The sequence below is a fragment of the Stegostoma tigrinum genome, chromosome 36 (genome assembly GCF_030684315.1).
Source record: "Stegostoma tigrinum isolate sSteTig4 chromosome 36, sSteTig4.hap1, whole genome shotgun sequence".
Classification (NCBI taxonomy): Eukaryota; Metazoa; Chordata; class Chondrichthyes; order Orectolobiformes; family Stegostomatidae; genus Stegostoma; species Stegostoma tigrinum.
The window spans coordinates 20,194,639-20,218,063 of NC_081389.1; the positions used below are offsets into that span (position 1 = coordinate 20,194,639).

General features: G+C 42.2%; 1 protein-coding gene across 7 annotated transcripts in view; it reads left to right on the forward strand.

Moving 5' to 3' along the window:
- Window positions 1–23,425, forward strand: part of peak1 (pseudopodium-enriched atypical kinase 1) — a 170,616-nt gene that overhangs the window by 80,027 nt on the left and 67,164 nt on the right. For 5 of the 7 annotated variants that reach the window (XM_048520837.2, XM_048520835.2, XM_048520841.2 and 2 more), the window contains one exon: window positions 18,884–19,004. The exons of the other annotated variants lie outside the window; for them this stretch is intronic. The gene's annotated coding sequence lies outside the window, so the exon portion shown is untranslated. The remainder of the gene's footprint in view (window positions 1–18,883; window positions 19,005–23,425) is intronic. 7 annotated transcript variants of the gene reach the window in all.

Sequence of the window (23,425 nt, forward strand, 5' to 3'; positions counted from 1 at the left end):
CTCACCATCCTGACTTGGAAATATTTCACTGTTTCTTCACTGTGACTGGGTCAAAATCCTGGAATTCCCTCCCTGATAGGCATTTTGGGACTACCCACAGCAAATAAGCTGCAGCAGTTCAAGAAAGCAGCTCACTATCACCACCTCAAGGCCAACTAGGAGCGAGGATTAAATGCTGGCCCGTGGCAATACCCACATCCCACATGTGAATGTAAGAAAAATGGGAAAAAAAATGCCATTACATAATTTAACAATTACTGCTGACAATTATTCCTTCACTGTTTTGCTAGGTTGCTGTTGGTACTTGGAAGGAAAATTTTGGATGATACTGTGGCCTAATGTTATGGGCAGATTGAAAATTGGAGTTGTCCTTTTCGTGCCTGAAGTTGCTATGATAGCAGGGATCATCCATGTACAATCTGCAGTCATGATATGGAGGTGCTGGTGTTGGACGTGAGTGTACAAGGTTGGAAGTCTCATGACACCAGACTGTTCATTTGAAAGTTTATTTGAAATCACAAGTTTTTTGAGCACTGCCCCTTTGTTAGGTGAAGTAAAGAAAAGCATCCAGGCACAGAACTTGCTGGCAACGAGATCAATGGGCAGAGAGATCCAAAGATCTCACAAATGGTGTGAATGCAGTGTCGATAGGCTGAATAATTAGTATCTGTAGGCAATCAAGACTGTCAGATGGTGTGAGTAAAGTGTCAACAGCTGAATTGTAAGTGAAGGGGATGACCTATAATCCAATCAACTGAGGCAAAGAGATGATCACAAAAAAAATTAAATTAAGGTGGTGCTGGGGACAGACCAGATGGCTGGAATAACATGCTAGGTATAAGAGGTGCATGCCAAGGGTCTATCCAAAACTGTACAAACTAATTATGGTAGATAGATCATAACAAGTTATCAAGGTGATGGTGTTAAAACAGGACAGGAAGGAATATGAACCCAAGATCACAGTTGAGGCTGAATTCATGGGTCCAGAATTTGGCTATCAGTTTCTGCTCAGTGATTCTGCATTTTTGTGTATCTTGATGACCTCCTTGGAGGACTCTTACCCAAAGATTGAGGCTTAATGTCCTTGACCACGGAAGTGTTTCCAGATTGGAAGGGAATGTTCCTGTCTGGCTATTTGTTGTGTGGTCTCATTCATCTATTACTGTAGCATCTGCATGGTCTTACTGATTTACCGTGCCTTGGGGCATCCTTGCCTGCAGCGTATGAGGTAGACAACGTTGGCTGGGTCACATGAGCATCTGCCATGTACGTGGTGGGTGGTGTTCCCATGTGTGATGGTGATATCGATGTCGATGATCTGAAATGTCTTGTGGAGGTTGCCGTGGCAGGGTTGTGTGGTCTTGTAGTCGATGCCCTGAAGGCTGGGTAGTATGCTGCGAACGATTGTCAACCTTAAATAGACGATCTGCAGTGGGCCAGTTTAGTTATGCCAAAGTTTAGTCTTTGGGGCAGTCAGTCCAGATTTAGAAGTGACTGAGATGAAAATGTCGACAGTTGCTTGCACTATTGCTGGCTCTTCATGCAGTTCTAGAAGAGAATATTTTTGCAATCTGTACCCAGTTTGGATAGATCATTTTGAAATTTTTAAAGTTGCTTTCATTGTTCCTAATTGATTCTCTTTTTCTACTTGTAGAAATTTCACAAGAATAATCTTAATGGCAGAAAATAACACCCATTATGATGTGGCACTGATTGTTTTTGTACCAGGCCTAATAATATTCTTGTCAACTGTCATCCCATCAGTTTTCTCACTGACTTCTCCCCTCCTCCCTCAAACTCAGTGCTTCCTGTTCAACTCTATGGAGGAGTAGTGTGGATTTACTGCTGCCTTCAGATGCCATTAAATGCTCATCCCAAGATTCCACCTTGTCTCTTTTTAATGGAAACGTAATATGGTCCCAAAGAAACTTGGCTGTCCTACTAAACCTGACATTGGTTTTATAACGTGACTGTACCAGTAGCTGCTCATTGGCTAACTATACAGTGAAGATCCCTCAATTTATAAATGAATGTATTTTTAATAACCAATGTCTTTAAAACATGATTAAATGTACGAGTGATCTGTGGGTGAGACTCTCTCTTTGTTTAAAAGCTTGCACTTTTTACATTTTTTAGTTGTAAATCCTAAAGCTCTCTGGATAGTTCTATTGAAAACATTATTAAAAACTAAAGATTTAGAATTTTATTATCCAAGCATCACATTCTCAAGAGTAGAGAGTTATGGTATCGTAAAGAATGATTGCCAATATCATCCCACTATATTTGGTTATGAGTGTCAAATATAACTTGGCATAAACTATTTATCTGTTAGCCCAACATTTTGGATATTCTTCCTTCCACGATGCTGTATAACATTGCTGGGGTGGGGGTAGATGGTGCATTTCTATATTTGCTTTATTCATTGGCACTGATTTGGGGCTTTTAGGCTACAGATCAGCCATGATCTCATTGAATGGCAGAACACATTTAAAGGGCTGAATGGTCCACTCCTCTTCCTTTTTGTTCCTGTGTTCCAGTTTCAGAAAAGCAAACTGAAAGTAGAGATTTCTGAAGGCCTGTGTATTTCTTTTAAGGTACTGGGTTGTTCAACTAGTTTCACTGCTGTGCAGACTACCACTCATTATTTTAGTACAGCATTAAAATAAGTTCACAACTGTATCCTTAGTAATCTGCTAGACTGTTGAATATTAAGGATGAAAAATTAATTGTTTTGATCTAACTGTAGAACTATGCGTGGTGGATTTATATGCCCAAATATGTTTGTTATTTGAGTTTGAAACTAGTCAATATTTCACTTCCAGCATAGCAAATCTGGTTTCTGAGGATGTTCACGATGGGCAGCCTTTGAATCAAATGAAAGCTATGCATTTGTCCAGCAAAAACATAGTTATTGTTCCATTAGGAAGTTGATATCTTGGTGTGGGATTTGCAGCCATGCTGTTCTGAAGTCGATTAAGTAATAATTTACCATCCATTATTGTCAATATCTGTAAAACAACCCAAGTGCTCAAAGAAGCCTTGATACACCCATGTACAATGAGTTGGTGAGTCGGTATGACTCAGATGAATTTTGATTTTTGTCACTGCGTGACTTGTGAACTTTAAAATGAAGCTAAAATACTCTAAATTATCAGATTGCCATAAAAGTAAGCTTTTATTATATTTATCAGTGTAGAATTTGAGAGTTATGTGACCACCTGGCTTTGTGTCATGAATAAACTAGCAATCCAAAAAGCGCAGTATTGTTATATGCTGCAATCATCAAAATGGAACGAATTCCAGCATGTTTTTGATAAGTTTCAACATTTCCATCAATTTCTAAACAGACTGAAGTCTTTCAAATTTAACACATGCTTGCCAGGTACACAGCAAGAAAGTACAATTTGTTGTAGAAGCAAATAATAAAAATCAGCGAAAATTGTAAAAGTTTTCTTCAAAATTTGATTAAATTCAAGTTTAAATGTGCTCTTCCTCTGCATGCTGTAGCAAATTCTACCCACATGGTTGCAGTTACAGATGGTATCAGTCATCATTATCGCCATAAAGTTAAAGGTAGCTTTACTTATCATAGGTTTTGACTAATAATGAAAAGAAGGATTTTACAAATAATGGACAATTTTGTGCGATACCGATTGTCAGCTGAAAGTAATAGTGAATGGACATTAACTTTTAAAAACCATTTTTGGTAATGTTGAATGATTATCCCTTTTTTGTAATATTTGTCTGGAAAATTTTAGAAATACTGATTTTTTTTCATTACTAATCATTGTGTGAAATTGAAACCACAAAGGTAGATTATGCATATTTAATTGTGAAGGTGAATATAAACCTTGATCATGTTAGACTTGCATTTACTTTAAATGACTGTACATGTTTGTCACTTTTGATTGTGCAAAGCTCCATTTCAGTTCCTGATTAAACTAAAAATGACTTGATTTTACATTGTATTATTTTCTGGTTGAAGCAGGACAAGAGTAGACTGTAGATATTACATTGTGAAAGTGTTTGACCCTTTTCTCCTAAAATGCTGAGGTATTTTGTAAATGACATTCGTTTTGCTTGTTGTCTGAGTACTCAGACCTCTTGGCATCATGGTAGCCCACAAACCCACCAATACACTCAAACATCAGCTAATGAACTTAAAAGACCCTCCACAGACAACAAGCAAAACGAAATACCTTGCAAGAACTGTGACAAACACTACATTGGACAACAGGCAGAAAGCTAGCCACCAGGATACATGAACACCAACTAGCCACAAAACGACATGACCCACTATCGCTCGTATCCTTACATACAGGTGAGGAAGGACACCACTTTGATTGGGACAACACATCCATCCTAGGACAAGCCAAACAGAGACATGCACGAGAATTCCTAGAAGCATGGATTTCCAACCAGAACTCCATCAATAAACACTTTGATTTGGATCCCATCTACCACCCTCTGAGAAAAAGAACAGGAAATGACATCACCAACACAGGAAATGACATCACCAACCCAAGGAAACCTAAACAGATAAATAGAAAGCGGGACATAACACCAGCGCTTCACCGGAGGCTCACTGTTGATGTTACCTAGAATGGTGACAAAACATCTGGGACCAAACCTTACAGCTCAGTGAACCAGCCTACATCCGGAAAAAAATAAAGACCCACTCTTTTGTGGACCAAGAGGAGGAGAGTGCTGTGTTGGAGGTGGAAGGAAGACGTCGGGTTGGCTGTGCACCCTTGCAACCGGTGGATCTTAATGCTGGCTTCGGCCTAACGCTAGTTCAGGGGAGCAGCCAACCTGCAACGATGGCTGCAGCAAGTGCTCGTGCCCCAGGTCAGGGGGTCCAGAACACCATCCGTGTTTCCATGAAGAAGGTGGATGAAGGTGCACCTGTGGACCGCACCTTCTTCATGAAGAGGGTCCTGTTGGACTGTTGTGGGTTCGCTGCTGCGGACATTTACTGCCTGCAGGATTTCCCCGGAGGAGGTTTTTACGATGGAACCTTCAGGAGTGCCAAGCTTTGCGAGCGCTTCCTGGAGGTTTTCAAGGAGAAAGGAGGTGAGGGCCCCCTCTCTGTATTGACCGCTGTCCCACTGTTTGTGATGCCAGCGCAGAGGAGCCGTATGGTGACTGTACACATGTACAACCCGCATGTGCCAGCAGTTGATGTCCTGACCTTCCTTGGAAGGTACGTGAAGGTGGAAGGGGACCTAACCGACATCATGGACCCCTTTGGCATCTGGACCAGTAAGAGGCAGGTCAGGGTGACGCTAAGGATGGGCTCGGACGGGAACATTGTACACCCACCGTCCAGCTTCGCGATCGGTGGGAGCAAGGGCTACCTGACCTAAGCAGGGCAACCTAAAGTCTGCCATGCCTGTGGTAGGTCAGGTCACGTGGCGGCCGACTGCAAAGCCACCATCTGCAGGGAGGAGGGACACCTTGCAAAGGATTGCCCACAAGAAAAAAGCTGCAACCTTTGCGGGGAAGCGGGCCACCTCTGTAGGGCATGCCCGTGGTGGGGGACCACCTACGCCCAGGTCACCGGCAGGGGCAATGCGGGGCCAGCACCCCCCGGAGGGGAGGAAGGCACCAGGGCTCTGCAAAGACCTCACTAATGTGCAGGAGGGACAGGTCGTGCAGGTGGGCCCAGCCCCACAGGATGGGACCGAGGCCAGCAAAGCGCCCCTCCAGGCTCTGCTCCCCCCCCCCCCTCCAACCGACAACCCAGAGTCGATGGAGGCAGCGACAGGCGACCCAGGGGAGTGGACGACGGTCCGGAAAGTGAGGACGAAGGCGCGTCGGCGGGCCCAGGAACCGCAACCGTCAGGCGGGAAGAGGCAGCTACAGGGGGCGCTATAAGAGCTCCTCTGATGAGGGAGATTCGGAGGGGGCCCGCCCAATGCAGAAGCTAAAGATCTCAAGGGAGAAAGAAAGCAGCACCCCACTTCCGGGTGACGGGAGGCGTCCTGAGGCTCCCTCCGACACCCAGTCACGCGCCGCTGGGGCCCTGGAGGGGCCCCCGGAACTTCCAGGTGGGAAGCAGGAAACAGCACGTCCCCAGCCTGACCCAGAGCCAGACTCTCCTGCCTCCATACCCCCGACAGGGGGATGCCACCCAGAAGGCAGCACGGACGGTTTCCTGACCCCGGAGAGCATCCAGCAGTTAGCCCGGGCAATGGCATGAAGGGACAGATGGAGGGGCTGGACCTTGGACTTGAGGAGGGTACTGCGGTCACTGCCCACAATGGGGGTACGAGTTGCGAGCATTAACATGCGCAGCGTCAAGTCCACCGCAAGATGTGTGTCCACGTTGGCCTACCTAACCACCGTCAAGGCAGACCTCCCTGTTTCTGCAGGAGTGCGGGATACTGCACCTCAGCAGGTACGGGAAATGGTCCGGTGCCTGGACCTGTGGGCCTTCAATCTGGTCGGGGGGTAACGACTGTCGCTGCTCGGGCCTGGCTATTCTGCTGCGGGGGCGCAACTTCACCATCTCTCAAGTTCAGGAGGTGGTGGGGGGGGGCGCCTCCTAGTGGCTGACGTCACCTACAGGAACGCTCCCCTGAGGCTGATCAACGTGTACGCCCCAGCGGTACGGAGTGAGCGGTTGGCCGTCCTGCAGCGGCTTCCACCCCTGCTGGCTACGTCCAGGCCGGTCATCCGAGGCAGAGACTTCAACTGCATCATCAATGCAGGTGGAAGATCCGGCATGGGGACAGTGGGTGGGGGGAGTCAACTGGACGTCACGTCCAGATTCCTGATGGGCACGGTGAAGGGCGCCAAGCTGCTCGTCGTCTACAGCACCCCTGCAGACGGAGCACAGCGGAGGTACCCCTGGTTGCGGCCAGATGGGTCTATTCGTTCAAGGATAGACTTCCTGTTTGTGTCGCGGACGTTCTGGGTCAGGTCCACCGGCGTCGAGCCAGTGTTCTTCTCTGACCGCTGCCTCCTGCTGGCCGACTGTCACTTATAGGATGACCAGCCGGCCGGCAAGGGGACGTGGAAGCTCAGCACGACTCTGTTGACCCCAGAGAATGTCGAGAAGCTTAAGAGGGAGTACGCCGGTTGGAGAACCGTGAAACCCCTCTTTGAGTGTCTGGGTGACTGGTGGGAGACGGTGAAGGAGAACATCAAGAGGTTTTTTGTCCTCAAGGGTGTTCAGAAGGCAAGAGAGAGGCGGGGAAAGCTGTCGCGACTCCAGAAAAGGGTGCAGAACCTGCTCCTTCTGCAGTTGATGGGGGTCGATGTCACGGAGGACCTCCACGAGGTGAGGGGCCAGCAAGCCTCGCTCTTCGTCGCAGAGGCCTCCAGGATAATCTTCTGGTCCAGGGTCCGCTCCGTGGAGCAGGACGAGACGTGCTCACGTTTCTCCTTTCAGAAGGTGCACAAAGAGAGCTCTGTGCTTAGCCAGCTGAAGGAGGACGACGGCTCTGTGACGTCGTCTCGGCCCGACATTTTGAGGATCAGCAGATCCTTCTATGCCGGACTGTGTGACACGAAGCCCACGGACAGCATGGCCTCAAGTCATTCCTGTCGTCTATCACGGAGGTCTTAGACGACGGCACGAGGGAGTGGCTGGACCGGCCGATATCCCTGGACGAGCTGACCAGAGCCCTCTAGTCCTTGGAGAGGAATAAGACTCCCGGGAGCGACGGCTTACCGGTCGAGCTGTATTCCGCTCTGTAGGACCTGGTCGGCCAGGACCTGCTGGAGGTGTACGATAGTGCGCTTCGTGCAGGGGAAATGTGCAAGTCCATGAGGAAGGGCATCATCACCCTCATTTACAAGAGGAAGGGGGAGAGGGAAGAAATTAAGAATTGGCGTCCCATTTCACTATTGAACGTGGACTACAAAATCCTGGCCAAAGTCATAGCCAACTGGGTCAGGTCTGTCCTGGAGTCGGTGATTCACCCTGACCAAACCTGTACTGTGCCGGGCAGGAAGATCGCTGAGAGCCTCGCGCTCATCAGGGATACGATCGTCTATGTGCAGGACAGGCGGGTGGATACCTGCCTCGTCAGCCTGGACCAGGAGAAGGCCTTCGACAGGGTCTCTCATGCTTACGTGAGGGACATCCTCTCCAAATTGGGGTTCGGGGAGGGCATCTGCAATTGGATCTGGCTGCTCTACACCAACATCGTTAGCACAGTCTCGATCAACGGGTGGGAATCGGACAGTTTTCCTGTTAGATCTGGAGTCAGGCAGGGCTGCCCGCTCTTTCCCGCCTTGTTCGTGTGCTGTGTGGAGCCCTTCGCCGCATCCATCAGGAAGGACGTCAGCCTGAAGGGCGTGACTATCCCAGGCAGCGGAGGCCTTCAGGTCAAGACCTCCCTGTACGTGGACGACGTCGCTGTCTTCTGCACTGATCGTTGGTCGGTGAGTACGCTGTTGGACATCTGCGGCCAGTTTGAACTGGCCTCTGGTGCCAAAGTCAATAGGGGTAAGAGTGAGGTCATGTTCTTCAGGAACTGGGACGACCGCTCCCTCATCCCCTTCACCATCAGGATAGACTACCTGAAGGTGCTGGGTGTTTGGTTCGGTGGAGCTGGGGTGTGCACTAAGACTTGGGAGGAGCGTATCACCAAACTGAAGCAGAAGCTGGGCAGGTGGATGCTCCGGTCCCCCTCCATCGCGGGTAAGAACCTGGTTGTCAGGTGCGAGGAGCTTTTGGTACTGTCGTATGTGGCGCAGGCCTGGCCTATTCCCTGGACCTGCGCCGCTGCGGTCACCCGGGCCATCTTCCACTTCATTTGGGGGTTGAAGATGGACCGGATCCGCAGGGACACCATGTACAAAGACCTGGGAAATGGGGGAAAGGGCGTACCGAACGCCACCCTTGCCCTGACGGCTACCTTTGTGTGCGGCTGCATCAAGCTGTGCGTAGATCCTCAGTCCGCAAACACCAAATGTCACTACTTACTGAGGTTCTACCTGTCCCCGGTGTTGCGAAGGATGGGCCTGGCCTTGTTGCCACGGAACGCTCCGAGTAGTTGGACCGTCCCGTACCACCTCTCCTTCATGGAGAAATTTTTGAAGGGGAAACACCTTTGACCACAAGGCCGACAGGCAATGGTCAGCACGTAGTATCCTCAAGACCCTTTGGGGAAAAGAGAGGGTGGATCCCGTCGTGTGGTTCCCCACGCAGACTGCCAAAGTCGTTTGGCAGAATGCCTCATCGCCAGAACTTTCAAACAAGCACAAGGACATTGCTTGGCTGGCGGTGAGAGGGGCTCTGCCAGTGAGATCCTTTATGCATGCCCGGAATCTCTGCGCCACTGCACGCTGCCCTTGAGGCGACTGCCGGGGGGACGAGACTGTTGATCACCTCCTTCTGGCGTGTGCCTATGCACAGGAGGTCTGAAGGGGGATGCAGTGGTATTTGTTGAGGTTCGTCCCGAGCAGCTCTGTGACGCGGGACTCCGTGCTCTACGGGCTGTTTCCCAGGACGCACACCAAGACCAACATCAACTGTGCCTGGAGGACCGTCAATGCGGTGAAAGACACTCTTTGGTCTGCCCGCAACTTGCTGGTCTGTATCTTATGGTTACAACTTTGAATCCACTCCCTTCATGATACAATTTTCTTTCTGACTTTGCTCACCATTTGATTGGCTGGCATATCGAGATTCGTAGAGTCTCACCTGTGTTCTCGAAATAGGCTAATCTGTATCCTTTTTTTGTCAATATTTGCTTACAGACTGAAATGTGATAAACCTGTCATCAAGTTCTTTTTGGGGACTCTGAAATCTTGGTCAGCTGCCATAGTGCAAAACTGATTCTGTTCAAAAGTCCGATGCACATCCAGAGTTAGCCTTGAAATCTGTAATGCCTTATTTTTGTTTTGGTTTCAGGCCTAGATTCATACAGTTCCTTGTTTAGAGTCCATTTTGTTGATATTCATTGACATATTTTGCAACTTCAACTTCTAATGATGGCTACCTGCTAGCTTTCCTCTCTCTGTTTATTTTGAGCATTTTCTAAGTTTAAGAGTTTCCTCCAACCTCTAATTTCTTATGAATTCTCTAACTGCTACACAATTATTTATCTGCTGTGCAGTTCCAACAGCTGTAAATTTGAAGAGAGTCTTGTATCTACCTTCACTTTTTGATACTTGTCATAATTTTTATGGAGGGGCAATAGCTGAACCCCTCTAATTGTTAAACCAAAACACAAACCCAATTTGCTATCATGGGATTAGAGGTTCTCTTCTAATAATTACCCCCGAAACACCCAGAGAAGCTTGACTTTCACCTCCTAATCTATTGGGATTGGTTGAAAGAAAGAAAATCCCTGATCTCCAATTTACAAGTGACAAGAAACAATTTATTTATTTAACACAACAATTAACAAATTACCAGAATTCCTAAAAAAACCAACAATTCCTACTTAGACTACTATCTACTTCCTAACTGGTCTAAATTCTACTGGAATACTGTTCAAATAAACATAGTTAATAGGAGAAAAATGAATTATAATCAATCTCTCCAAGTTTGCTCAGACTGTCTTCTGGACTACACTGGCTTCTCCACTCTTTTCACAAAAGCCTTTCTTTCGCTAATTCTGCTGTCAGGGATGTTTTATCTCTATAATTTCTTAAATGAGGACTTTGAGCTAAAATATTATAGTACCTTTGATTTATTAGATGAGCTTTCTCTGAGAGCTGAATGGTGCTAGCTCTGGCAACTCTGATTTTCCAAATGCCCTCATCTTGTACACTCGTAATGACATAATCAAATTCTTATTACGTGATTGGTTTCAGGTTGTCAACACCATCAGATTTAAATTCAGCTGGCTTTCTATGTCTAGGTGCTTAGTTTAAATTAATTGGCCAAATTCAAACTTGTTTTGGTAAAAATGCTGTTCTGTAGAAAATGTTTCCGTTCAGACACTCTGTACACCTGCATTCATAAACTTCCAAGCACAGACAAAGCATAAGCTCTTAAAGGGACCACAGCACATTTTTTATCCCTCACAATCATTTTTACCCACAAATTCTAATTTCCTGCCTTCAAACTCATAAACACTCGACCTAACTTCATAACATAATAAACTGCAGGATTTGTAGTGTGCACCAGTTGTAGGTGGTAGTCTTCTCATCATGTGTTGAAGTGCATAGACCCAAGGAGTTGAACAGCCATTGATGGTGCATTGGTCTGATTCAATTTAAGTAGATTGAGTGGCAAGGTGAGTTTGATTTCAGTGGCAAATGAGTGGTAAGTATGTAGAGTTTGGATGTTCTTAACTAAGTATTCGGGGACCAATTTTTTAAAATGAGGCCAATCATTACTCAAGTTTCAATCATTTTAAGCATATAAAGCATAATTTACCCCTTTGTATTCTAGAGTGCTGGGTTAATGTGCTCCATTTTTCTATAAAAAATAGCCATATTTTCCAAATGTTTTGCATCTGGGATGAGGAAATAATAAAATCTTAATTTTAATGTACCCATGAAACATTTTGTTATTTAACACAAGGTACCATTCATAAAATGTTGAATGCATTTTTCAGCTGTAATTATACGTGTGCTGCTGATCTTAAAATTAAAATACAAACATCGCCTACATTGTCATATAAAAATTGTTCAATCACAGCAGTTAACAATTTTTCAGAAGTATTGTTCTTGAATGGGATCTCTGAACTGTTTTGAAGCATAATGAGGTGGGCTGGTCAAGTTGAGCAGTTTCCTGAGGTTTAAAGGGCCCAGTTATGCGTGATGTTTGCTCTTTGCCAATCATGGAAGTAAATTAGAGAATGCCACGAAAGTGGTTGAGTGCTGAGGTGGGTTGTTTAGAAGGCCTTACCTCAATTATCTGGGACAATGTTTCAGTAGCTGAAACCCCTCACATGTAGTTTAGTGTCCTGATGGTTTTTGTGTCCCCAGTCTACCTTTTGTATTCCATTGACAGAAGAGCTGCCAGCTGCTTTGGCCATTTTTTTCGATTCTTGCTTCCTAATCCTGTTCACCATCCACTTACCTCTCTGAAGAACCTTTTCTTTTGAATAATGACCTGTTCACAAGAATGAACATTCTTAAGTGGTTACAGCCATCTCAACAAACATGTAAAATACATATTAGTCAGAAATCCACTTTCTCACTGCAGGTTATCTATGGAGAATGTTGAAAATCCTTCTCAAATGGGAATTGTTTTCTTCTTTCGTAAGGTTTTTCGGAGCAGAAGCTGTCATCGTAGCTTTAATGTCAACTTCACCCACATTGCCACATTGGAGAATAAGTGTAACCTATGGATTTCGCACTCAAAGCTGAACAAAAACAAAATTGCTGGAAAAGCTCAGCAGATCTAGTAGCATCTATGAAGGAAAAGACAGAGTTAATGTTTTGGGTCCAGTGACCCTTCCTCAGTTCTGTTTTTTCCTTTTGTGATTTATTACGTTAATTTCAATTGCAATTAGGTTTTCATATCATAGCATTTTCAATATTACACTGTAATCTTCAGAGCAATTTTCAGCTACTGTTCAACACATTTGATTGAGGTGAAAAGCTTAAAATGAACTATTTATATTAGCAATTGTGATTAATGAACACAATCAGGCATACCTTGGTAATTAAGCTTGGCGTTAATTTGTGATCCTTGAAGTATTATTTAAGAAACTGTTGATATTGAAGCAGTCTGTGAAATTGCTGGATGTTTTTATATGTGGACTGTGAGCTTGGAGTGGTTTTCTGCACAGCTTATATCAAGTGCGAGGGTTGTTATAGGATTTCAACAAAGAATAGGATGTATTTTACTACCTGAAACACAAGGCACAGTTTAGTTTTCACTTTCCTCCCTTGCAATATTCCCTTTATTTTCCTGCATTATTTGCTTTCCTTTCTTAAATCCTGCTTTGTTTCCCTGAACTGTCCTGTCCTACTCCTTGATGATAGCTCATTTGAAAATAACTGCACCAAACTGATGGAAAATTGTATTTCTCCTTTACCAGGAACAATTAAAAAGAAAGAAATGGTTTACTTTTATGGAGCTACACACTGAGCGAGTGTATTTTAATGAATTATTTCTGATTGTAGCCAAAGGCAGGCAATCATTTGTAAGTGAAAAATGAGATGAATGTTAACTTAAGCTTTATTTCGGATGCTGGTTGAGGGAATAGTGTGGAGAAATAAACTGAAAGAACTCCCTGTTCTTCAAATATTGCTGTGGGATCGATGATATCCAATTGAACCAACAGAACAGAAAAGAAGCCTCAGTTTATTCTGCTTAACACTGAAGTATTCCTTCAGGCTAGAATATAATTTTACATTTGAAATGGTATTTGAACCACTGCTCAAACTTGATCTTAAATTAGATTGTCTCTTATTCAACCGTATTGCCAGATTTGTCTCCATTTGTATGTATCTGACTGTTTCTCACTAGCGCTCATCACAGAGGAATTTGGCCAGTTTCAATACACCGCACTGATTGTGGCGATAATCATAGCTTGCCAGCTTAGATGTACTTTAATGAGTCCAAAAGCTCTAGCATCACACGTTTTAGTGCTGCAGTGCACAGGAGCCCTTTGGCTTGTGTTTTAAAACTTTTTGTTTTGTTTAATGTGAAGTTTAAAACTGTACTTCCTTAAAGTTGTTTAAATTTGTGTCAACAATTAAGTAATATTTATGCTGACTGGCCATAACACATTATTAGTGCATAAGCATGTTGCAGTTTAATTTGAGGTGTCATCAAATGATGTCATGATGCACCAAAGATTGGACGGGGGCATATATCTCAGATGGGTGTCTAACTCTCAGCATTATTAACATACAGTTCTATATCAAGCACAGTCAGACAGCTTTAGTCACCAAATCTGAGAGAAAATCAGTTCCTTTAGCTGCATGACCTAACAAATTGCATCAGCTTTCTTCTCTGTGCCTAATATTGTTTGTTTGGCTTTTGGAGCCAGTAATATATCAAAGTTAATTCACTGTCAATTTAGTTGCTACATTAGCAAATTGTGCAGCTCACAGCAACATTTTCAAAATGAACAAGATTTTTAAGCGTTGTGTAGTCATTGTCTCGTAAAGTTGCCTCCTTTAGAAAGTGGATTTGTTTTGACTTATAAGTATAGTTGATTTGTAAAGCTGCATTACATAACAATCTAAATTTGACATTACAAGAAGTGCAATGTCAGCATTAGCATGCTTCTCACTTTTTGTGTGCTAGTTTTCTTCTCATGTTCAGCCCACCGTACTGGCCAGGAGCAATATGAAGGAGAGCCAAATATGCAACTCTCATTCTGCCTGTACACAGCCTCCCAATAGGCAAGTTCTGTGCTGTACATCCTTGTGCTGACAAATTGTGTTCCCCACAGCCCCGGGCTAAATCTTCAAAGGAATGCGAATTTGTCCCCAGACATGCAGTGTGTAAGCACGCCAGCATGTGTATGCACTCTGACACTCAAGAACCAAACTGCCAGCAATGGGCAAATAATCTCACTACCTAGTGGATACCTTGAGACATGTGAAGGCCAAGGCAGAAAGCACTGGCAGAAAGTCAGGAATGAAGTTCAAAGATGGACTGGGACAAACTCTGTAATCTTTCTGACAACTACTGCAACCAAGTTGATGCCAAAAGTGGTGGTCTGCATTCGTGAGTTGTTGACAGTGCTTTATCAGTTTCACACAGATCAAAGAGCGATGTTAGCCAAGTTGATATGAATCTGGAAGAATTTTTTTCTCTCTCAATGTATTTCATTTCTAAAATTTGTAAAATCATGCAGTGTCAAATTTGAATTATGCAATGTAGATCTGTTTATTTCAGTATGGTATATTTATCTTCATTCCAAAAATTCGTTGGAGATTTGAGGCACTTTCCAGTTCTTTGGTTTTCTAGGGTCAGAGGGTCTCCATTAGTGACCTTTCTCCATTGAGCCCTTGGCTGCTACTGCCCCATGCTTTGGTGTGTCTTTCAGCACATTCTCCTGAACCTTAGAAAATGACAATATGTAACACATGTTCAAACAGGATTAGCAAACTTTTTTTAAACCAAAACCATACTTTATTCATAAAATTTCTAACAGTGCATTATAAACATTTCGACATAAATATTACAGAGAGTGCTCTGAAATTCAACTTTGGTCCGAAGAACATTTTCCATTCTGAGGAGTCTCAATACCAAGTACACAAATGGGTTAGTAAAATGTTTTGGGAGCTCAAACCATTGTGAGCTCTGAAATGAATTTGCACCCCCCCCCCCCCCCCCCCCCAAGAGCTATGGTGTGTTTGGTACTTATCCCAGTTGTACTGCAATTTTTTTGGTATTGATGTGTACCCAGTGAATCACTTTATACTGAAACAGAGGTATAAATGAAATCCTGCTGTTTTGCACATCAGAAAAGCTATGCGTTGGCTTGCAAATTTACTCAGCACTCGAGTATGCTTTGAGCTGCCTGAGGAAGTCAGGTTGTATAAATGCCGCCGTTTCTGATGCAAATACTTATTGAAATTTTTTCCTGTTTGTATATTTACTATGTTATGGTATACAAAATGCATAGCTACAAATCAATAGAAATACATCCATGCAAACATTACAGGACAGAAAATTAATACTGATTCTGAAAGCTGAGACCCTACACATGAGATAAAGGAGCGCCCGTACTGTATTGTTTTCATTTATGATCAGTCTTCAAGCACTGTGACGTCTGTGTTGCCAGTGCAGTCTCTATTGATTTATGTCTTTGACTGGTTGGAGTTCTTTGCTTCTGCAGTCCCCATTTCCTCTTGCTATTAAAAACAATTAATATATTCCTTTCAATTTTTCTTCACTATCCTGACCAGCTTAGAGTCCACTGTTGATGAAAGAGAGAGGTAGAATAACTGGCATTTCAGATTTTCCACATGCGTCTCAATGTATAAGTATTCTCCATTTCTTAAAAAAAAATTCAGCTGTTTCTGAACTCAGGAATTCATGATGTTGGTAACTGCGGATATGGATTTGTACTGTTTCCTCAGTGAGAGCTATTCACCCTCTCACTCATCCGTGCAATTGCTCAATTTTTCTTGGTATTAACTAAGACAGCTTCAAATAAAATGCAAGATGTTGAGATCAAGTTTAATTTTCAAAATTAAAAGCAAAGTCTTTGGAAACTAGGGTAAGACAACCATATTGGGTTGAATCCATTAAACCCAGTGCCAAATTGCTATCTTTCGATTTTCTTAAAAATACCCACATTGTCTATCTATAAAGTAAATACTTCATTAAAAATGTCTATGCTGTTCCACTGCAGCATTTATCATTTTGAGATACTTGAAACTGACTTGAAACTATATCTCTGTTCTTTCACTGTCGTTAGTTTAAAATCCTGTAACTCCTTGTGTCATAATATTAATAGCGTACATACAGCAGTCCAAACAAGATGACTGCTCACAACTGCCGTCTCGGCCATTTTCGGGACTAGCAACAAATAAGTCTTTGTCAGCAGTGCCCACATTCTGTTAACAGATTCTGGAAGATTGGATGAGTGACCTCACTGTTATGTTCTGTTTTGCATTGGTGGTTTATTATTCAACTTTAGATTTGGTTTAAGTGAGTAATTTCCCTTTCCTTTCATACATTGTTTTATAGAAAGCATGGTCAGATGTTCTTTAATGCAAACTATTATGGACTGTCTTTTTCAAACTCTTGAGGTTAACTGGGGGACAGGGTGGTGGGGCTAAGTTGTTTGTGGCGCATGCGTTGGATGAAGTGGCTGGAATGGCCAAAAAGATCAGGTAGGTATTTGGTGTTGGGGTGTGGTTGAGCCGCACAGAGGTTGAGGCAGGATAATTGGATCTGGCAGTAGGAGTTGGACGGGGATTGGGGATGGGATAGCAGGGTTATCATTGTGAGTTCTTGGGGTACCCTTTTGGTGTTTAGAAATCAAAAGATACCAATTTCCTGTAAGTTTAAAGGACTAGACTGAATTATGTCACTTCTAGCCAAGCTTACGTGCCAATGACTTTACTTTTTAAAAGATTTCTTTTGTTAAACATTTCTTGGTCAGCTATTCAAGTAACTCCATTAGAATTGTCTGAAGTCTCCAATTCTAGATTAGATCAAACATCTTGGGCAAATCCTATATAGGAGAGTGCCGTCTGGACTTTCACATGGTCCAGACATATGTCTTTGGTTGTTTGTACTTTGGTGATTGGGAGACTGAACGATTTGGTTTAGTGTGACCTAAGCTGATCCTGCTGTCCCCAGCCATCATACAGCTTTCCAGCTTCCTAGTATATCTTTTGTATCTGTGTCTTCTTCACCTCTTCCTGATGGTGATATTAACCTCTGTTCCAGTACGTATTTTCTCTAGTTTAAAAAGATAAAGATTTGATCTCCATCTCAAAATGAAGGATGTTGATTCACTATTTTCAGAAAATAAAATAACCATTCAATCCCTAAAGTATGCATTTAAGATTTGAGGGCAAATAATAAAGGCACAATTTGACTTACTCAGTTGGCCCAGGTCAATAACGTCAAAATGTTGTGCATTGAATAATATCCCAGCTGTTATGAAAGTATATTTGCATATTCTCACTGGATAAATCATTACAAGGTAATGTGTTGGGATGTTTGTCTGTTGAACTGCCCTTCTAGTTAGTAATTTGCAACACTGTTAAGGATAATATTAATCAACTTGTTCAGACATGAGATGACTGGGTAGAACTTGAATCTGGTACTCCTTGCCCAGAGGTAGAGATACTACCACTGCACTCGTGTCCCTCTCAACATTGTTATGTAATATATTAATAACAGAATTTATTAATGTATAAAGTAGTACTGTTCATAACAATGTAATATCATAACTTCATGTAGCATGGGGTTTCGAGTAAACGAGGTGAGCTGTAGATGACACAGTTGTTAATTGGGAATCCATGCCAAACCCCTCTCTTTAGATCGTTACTTTGGTATAAGACATTTGTTTTTTTTTCTGAACAAAAGGGAGCTTGACTGCAAAAGTTAAAAAATTAAGGATGTTTTATTTTGGTAAAATAGGCATGTGATGGCTGTAGTTGATTGAAATCTACTGCACCTGTGCCTTCATTCTACTGTTCCCTATGTAATAGAATTAAAGAAATAAAAATCCTTTAATTGTAATTTTCTGTGAAGGCATGATTGGTTAATGCAAGGGAATTGTTTTTTTTAAATGACAGTTAGCTAAGTTAACCACCAGTAATTGAACTCTGGTGTTACAGAAATATATTTGGAAATGGAATATCCTTAAATCTCATTAAGTTGTACATTGTTGGGTTTTTTTTGGCATGGAAACCTAGCTATTTACAGGATCATTACTTGAAGTAATTGTGGTGATTGCACCATATGGTGTCAATAGGCGATGTATGTTAGGAAGCTAGTCTAGCTACATTCATCACTATTCATCAGGAACTGTGTCCTTTTAATTGAGCTGAAAATGCTTCTCCCTCACTCTTTCCCTGTCCCAACCCCCACCTCCACTTTTTTTTTGTGGTGGTGGTGTTAAACAGCTGCTTTTATTAAAAAAAATTGAGCCATACCAGTGTACAAAAATTGCACCTTTCTTAAATTTGATAATGCCCCAGAGTTTAAATGATTAAATTAGATTTTATCTTTGCTTTTTTGGCATGTGGTACTATTGCAGAATTCAAATATCTGTCAGCCTGCACTATAAAAATAAGATGAATTTGCCAGGATATTGAAGTCAGAAATGGGAGGAAAGGGATTCAGGCACATCATTCCTTAACAGACAAGAGGCCACACACAGGGCTGCAAGGAACTTGTTCTAGCTAATTTGCAGTAAGTGTTGAATTGGAAATCCTCCTGTGCAGTTGGAGATCTTAACATCAGCGTTCTGTGTTTAGTAAAAGATGATTTAACTATTGGCATCTTAAGTGAGTAACAATCATTGTTGTTTCCTAGCACCAGAGAAGAGGGCACTGAAAAGAGAGAAGGATCTCTGGGGTAAACAGCATTTTGTGAAACAGAGAAGCTTCTCCTGAACTCTTTTGGAAATTGTAATGGATGAAATCTGAACAGACTTGTAAGTGGAGCTTTTATTTCATTGTACGTTTAGCATGCTGAAATTTTCACAGCCATCAATGCAATTGTATTAATAACAAATCGGACAATGCAAAATGCTTAGGAATGACTCAGTACCAGGCTTAGAAATTTGTTTTAATCCATGTATAAGTCAATTTTTGATATTTAACTGCTTAAATTCTGAAATTACTGTTATAACTCTGTGCTGCTGGAAGAAAAGAACAGAGCAAAGCAGCTTTGTTGAAAAATATTGGAGAATTTTCTAGAAATTACTGATAAATCCAACTGAGACTTCAAACTTTAGAGAACACTTGCAGTAATTTAAAATAGAAAATGCTGGAAACACACAGAGCTTACTAATCACTACCTTCAGTACATCCTCCTTCATTACTGAAAAGCAACATAATATGTTTGCTTCAAAATTTGTTGTACAATATGTTGCACCATGAAGGCTTTTACTGACCAAATCAGAGAAATGATATTCTTCATCAAAAGATTGAGAAAACCAAATATATCCATTGATATAGCATCTCCCAATGACCAGACTGAGGAGCTTTGCTTGTGGAATATCCTGGACAGGTCAAACCTATATTTTTTTCATGGGAAAATTGCTGAAGTTCACAGGATCTGGTTATGTAGGGAGCACTAAAAGCAGATAAATATTCTTCACAATAGGTGTTAAAATTTTCAAAATTGATACTGTGTTGTCTTGAAAAAGAAAAGCTTGTATCTTGTAACGTCGTTTTTAATGTTTGAAGTACTCCAAATTGATGGCTTTTGTTGGGAACCACCAGTCCAATTATTTCTAATGTAAGATATCATAATGTCTTTGAGTGACTAATGCTATTATAGATTATTATGATAGAGAAAAATGCACCAGTGGTGTGACTAATCTTAATTTTATGGATGAAACACATCAGTACATACAGAAAACAAATGAAGTTGTAATTTAATGGATTAATGTTCAATGTCATAAAGCATTAGAGCAATTTTTACAGATTTGCGTCTTTTACAGATGAGATAAGCAATGCACAGTTTCAACAAATGTAACTTTTTTTCTTCAAAGATTATGATGTGTCCAAATTAGTCATAGGAATATAGGACAGGGTAAACCACTTAGCCCTTCATGCCTGCTCTGGCATATAGATCATGGTTATTTAACTATAAGGTCATAAGACTTAGGAGCAGAAATGGACCAGTTGGTTCATGGAGACTGTTCCATCACTCAATGACATCATGGCTGATCTGACAATCTGTCCACATTAGTCTGTATTACTGAGTTTGCTCCATAATGGTGACATTAGTAACTATATTTTTTTCATGGGAAAATTGCTGAAGTTCACAGGATCTGGTTATGTAGGGAGCACTAAAAGCAGATAAATATTCTTCACAATAGGTGTTAAAATTTTCAAAATTGATACTGTGTTGTCTTGAAAAAGAAAAGCATGAAGTATACTTAATGAGTGGGCTTCCACAGCCCTCTGGGATAGAAAGTTCCAAAGACTCATCACCTTCTGAAGAAATTTTCCTTCTCAATCCTAAATGGCTTGCTACTTTCATTCTGAGACTGAGGACTTGTAGTCCAGAGCTAGCCGTGGTTGTAGCTCATCTACTACAATATTGACATCATCTTGACAATGTGGAAAATTGCCCACATATGTCCTATACACAAAAAAAGTAGGTCAAATCCAGCCCAGCCAATTCCTGTCCCATCAGATTACACTTAATCTTTATCAAAATGACAGTTCTATCAACAGGCACTTAGTCAACAATAACCTGTTCACTAATGCTTAGTTTTTGTTCTGTCAGGACCGCTGAGCTCCTGATCTCGTGGCATCCTTATTCCAAATGTGTATAAAAGAGCAAAACTTTAGGTGAAAGTGATTGCTCTTGAAGCCAAGGCATAATTTGATTGACTGTGACATTATAGGGCCTTAGCAAAACAGAGATCAGTGGGTAATAGGGAAACCTCTCCACTGGTTGGAGTCATCTCCAACACAGGAAGATGGCTGTGGTCAGTGGAGGCCAATCACCTCAGTGCAAACATGGCTGCAGGTGTTCCGCAAGGTAGTGACTCAAGCTGAACCATACTTAGGTTTTCCATTGATGACCTTCCTTCTGTCACAAGGTCAGAAGAGGGAATATTTGGTGATTGCACAGTGTTCAACCCCATTCACAACTCCTCAATTACTGATGGAGTCCACACCTATATGCTGGAAGACCTAGATAATGTTTAGGCTTGGACTGATAGGTGGCAAGAAACGTGTGGCACCTGAGTGCCAGGCAATGTTGTCATCAGCAAACACTTGCTATTGATTATGGTTGTATGATTATCCACCTAGAAAACTGTGTGTCACTGGTTGTGGATTCTGTGGGCCCTTGCATTTCTGGCAATGAATTTGGGAAGTGTTTCTGGGGGTGGCATTGGTCCTTAGCCATGAAATTGTTGACACTCATTTCTCCATTTCCTTTTTCAAACTTCCTATTGCCAGCTAGTTTTCTCAACGAATTACATCCCTTCGTACAGGAGCATCCTCAAAATTGGTTTCTACTGAACAAGGACCTCCCATGCATTGACATTGGTGTTACGTTTCTCAAGTGAAAAGTTCAGGGAGTCTTTGAAATGTTTCTTTAGTTCTCCTCTCACTTGGGTGCCTTCTTTGAGCTTAATATTGACTAACTCCATTGCAGAAGCATACCAAAAAATTGGCCTCAACTTAGACCTTAGACTCAAGCTCTTTTACCAATCTGTACCAACCCAAGTTCCAATCTATCTTCCATTGGGATCAACAGAGAAATCCTCCTGAACATGGCACATGCCCCTTATTTGGAAAGCTTCCTCTCAGCTAACACCAACATTGATGTGGAGACTCAACATTGCATCTAATCTGCAAATTCCTCCTTCGTACACCAAAGGATGAGAATCTTTTCACTGTGACATTTGTGCTGATACAGAGTTCCTTGTGTATAAGGCAGTCATCATTTTGACTCTTCTATATGACCCTGAAACTTGGACTATGTTTAGATGCCACCGTAAGGCTCTGGGAAGGTGTCTTCAATGCTGTTTGAGATGCATTCTCTTCATCAGGTTGGGAGGACAGACATACTAGAGGGAATCTAGCCATCTCCCCTTGACAGTCTTTTTTGGCATGAGCATTGCTGAATCCTCTATTTATCGACATTTTTAGGGTTGTTACTGAGCAGAAACTGAACTGAATGAGTCATATAAATACTGTCTACAAGAGCATGTCTGAGACTAGGAACTCTGCGGAAAGGAACTCACTGCCTTATTCCCCAAAGCCTCTTACCCCCACCATTACAAGGCGTAGATCGGGAATGTAGTGGAATACTGTCCTCTTGTCTGGACAGATGCAGTTCCAACAACAATCCGGATAAAGCAGCCTGATTTAATTGAAGTCCCATTCATCACCTTAAGCGTCTACTTCCTCCAACACAGTTACACAGTGGCATCACTGTGTATCAGTGCACACCACAGCAGGACCTGAAGTACTTTTTGAAAGTAGTTTCCAAACCTGCACCCTGTACCTCTTAGAAGGATGAGGGCAGTTAATGGATTAGAATACCATTACCTGAAATCCCCCTCCAAATCCCACACTGTCCTAACTTCTCGGTGGGTCACAATCCTGAAATTCGCTACCTAAACCTACACTCTATGGACTGCAGCAATTCACCACCTTCTCAAGGGCCATTAAGGGACAACTGTGCTAATGATGCTCACAATCCATGAACAAATAAATTACAAATTGAATACAATGCCACTGACTGAGAAAGCTTTTAGCCAGATGTATATTGCTACGCACTGATGGTACAATATTGGCATGTTAATAAGGACCTGTTTTAATTTCCCTATACAAATTGTGGCAGTCCCTCAGATTTAATTGTATTGCACCATATACCTGGAATTGGTCATTTTGGATCACACTTGTGATTAACTAAAGTGACTTTGAATATTGCTGCTCATGAACTGGGGATATTGTACACTTAGTGATAGAGTGACCATTGCTTTGTTACTGAAGCACTGGATAGTTTGAATTATTTATACATGTATAGATACAGGTGTATATATTACTAATGATTTACAGGACTCTTTCATGATGAATCAGTGTTAGGTGACTTTAAGGTGTATTGCCATCATGTTTACTTTCAGCATCTTCAGCATTGTTTATTGTACACTGATCTGAAACATTTGAGTAAGAAAATTACTGGATCACAGTGATCAACAACCAAAAATGCATTTTCCAAAGTTGAAACTGAACTAATCTATACCTTTTGGATAGACACATTTTTGACATTTTAATATTTTACTAGCAATTGGGTGCAAAATAGCATACCTGGAACTTGCAATATATCTTGAATTAGATTTAGACTCATATTATTCATAGGTCACAATGTATCCAATCA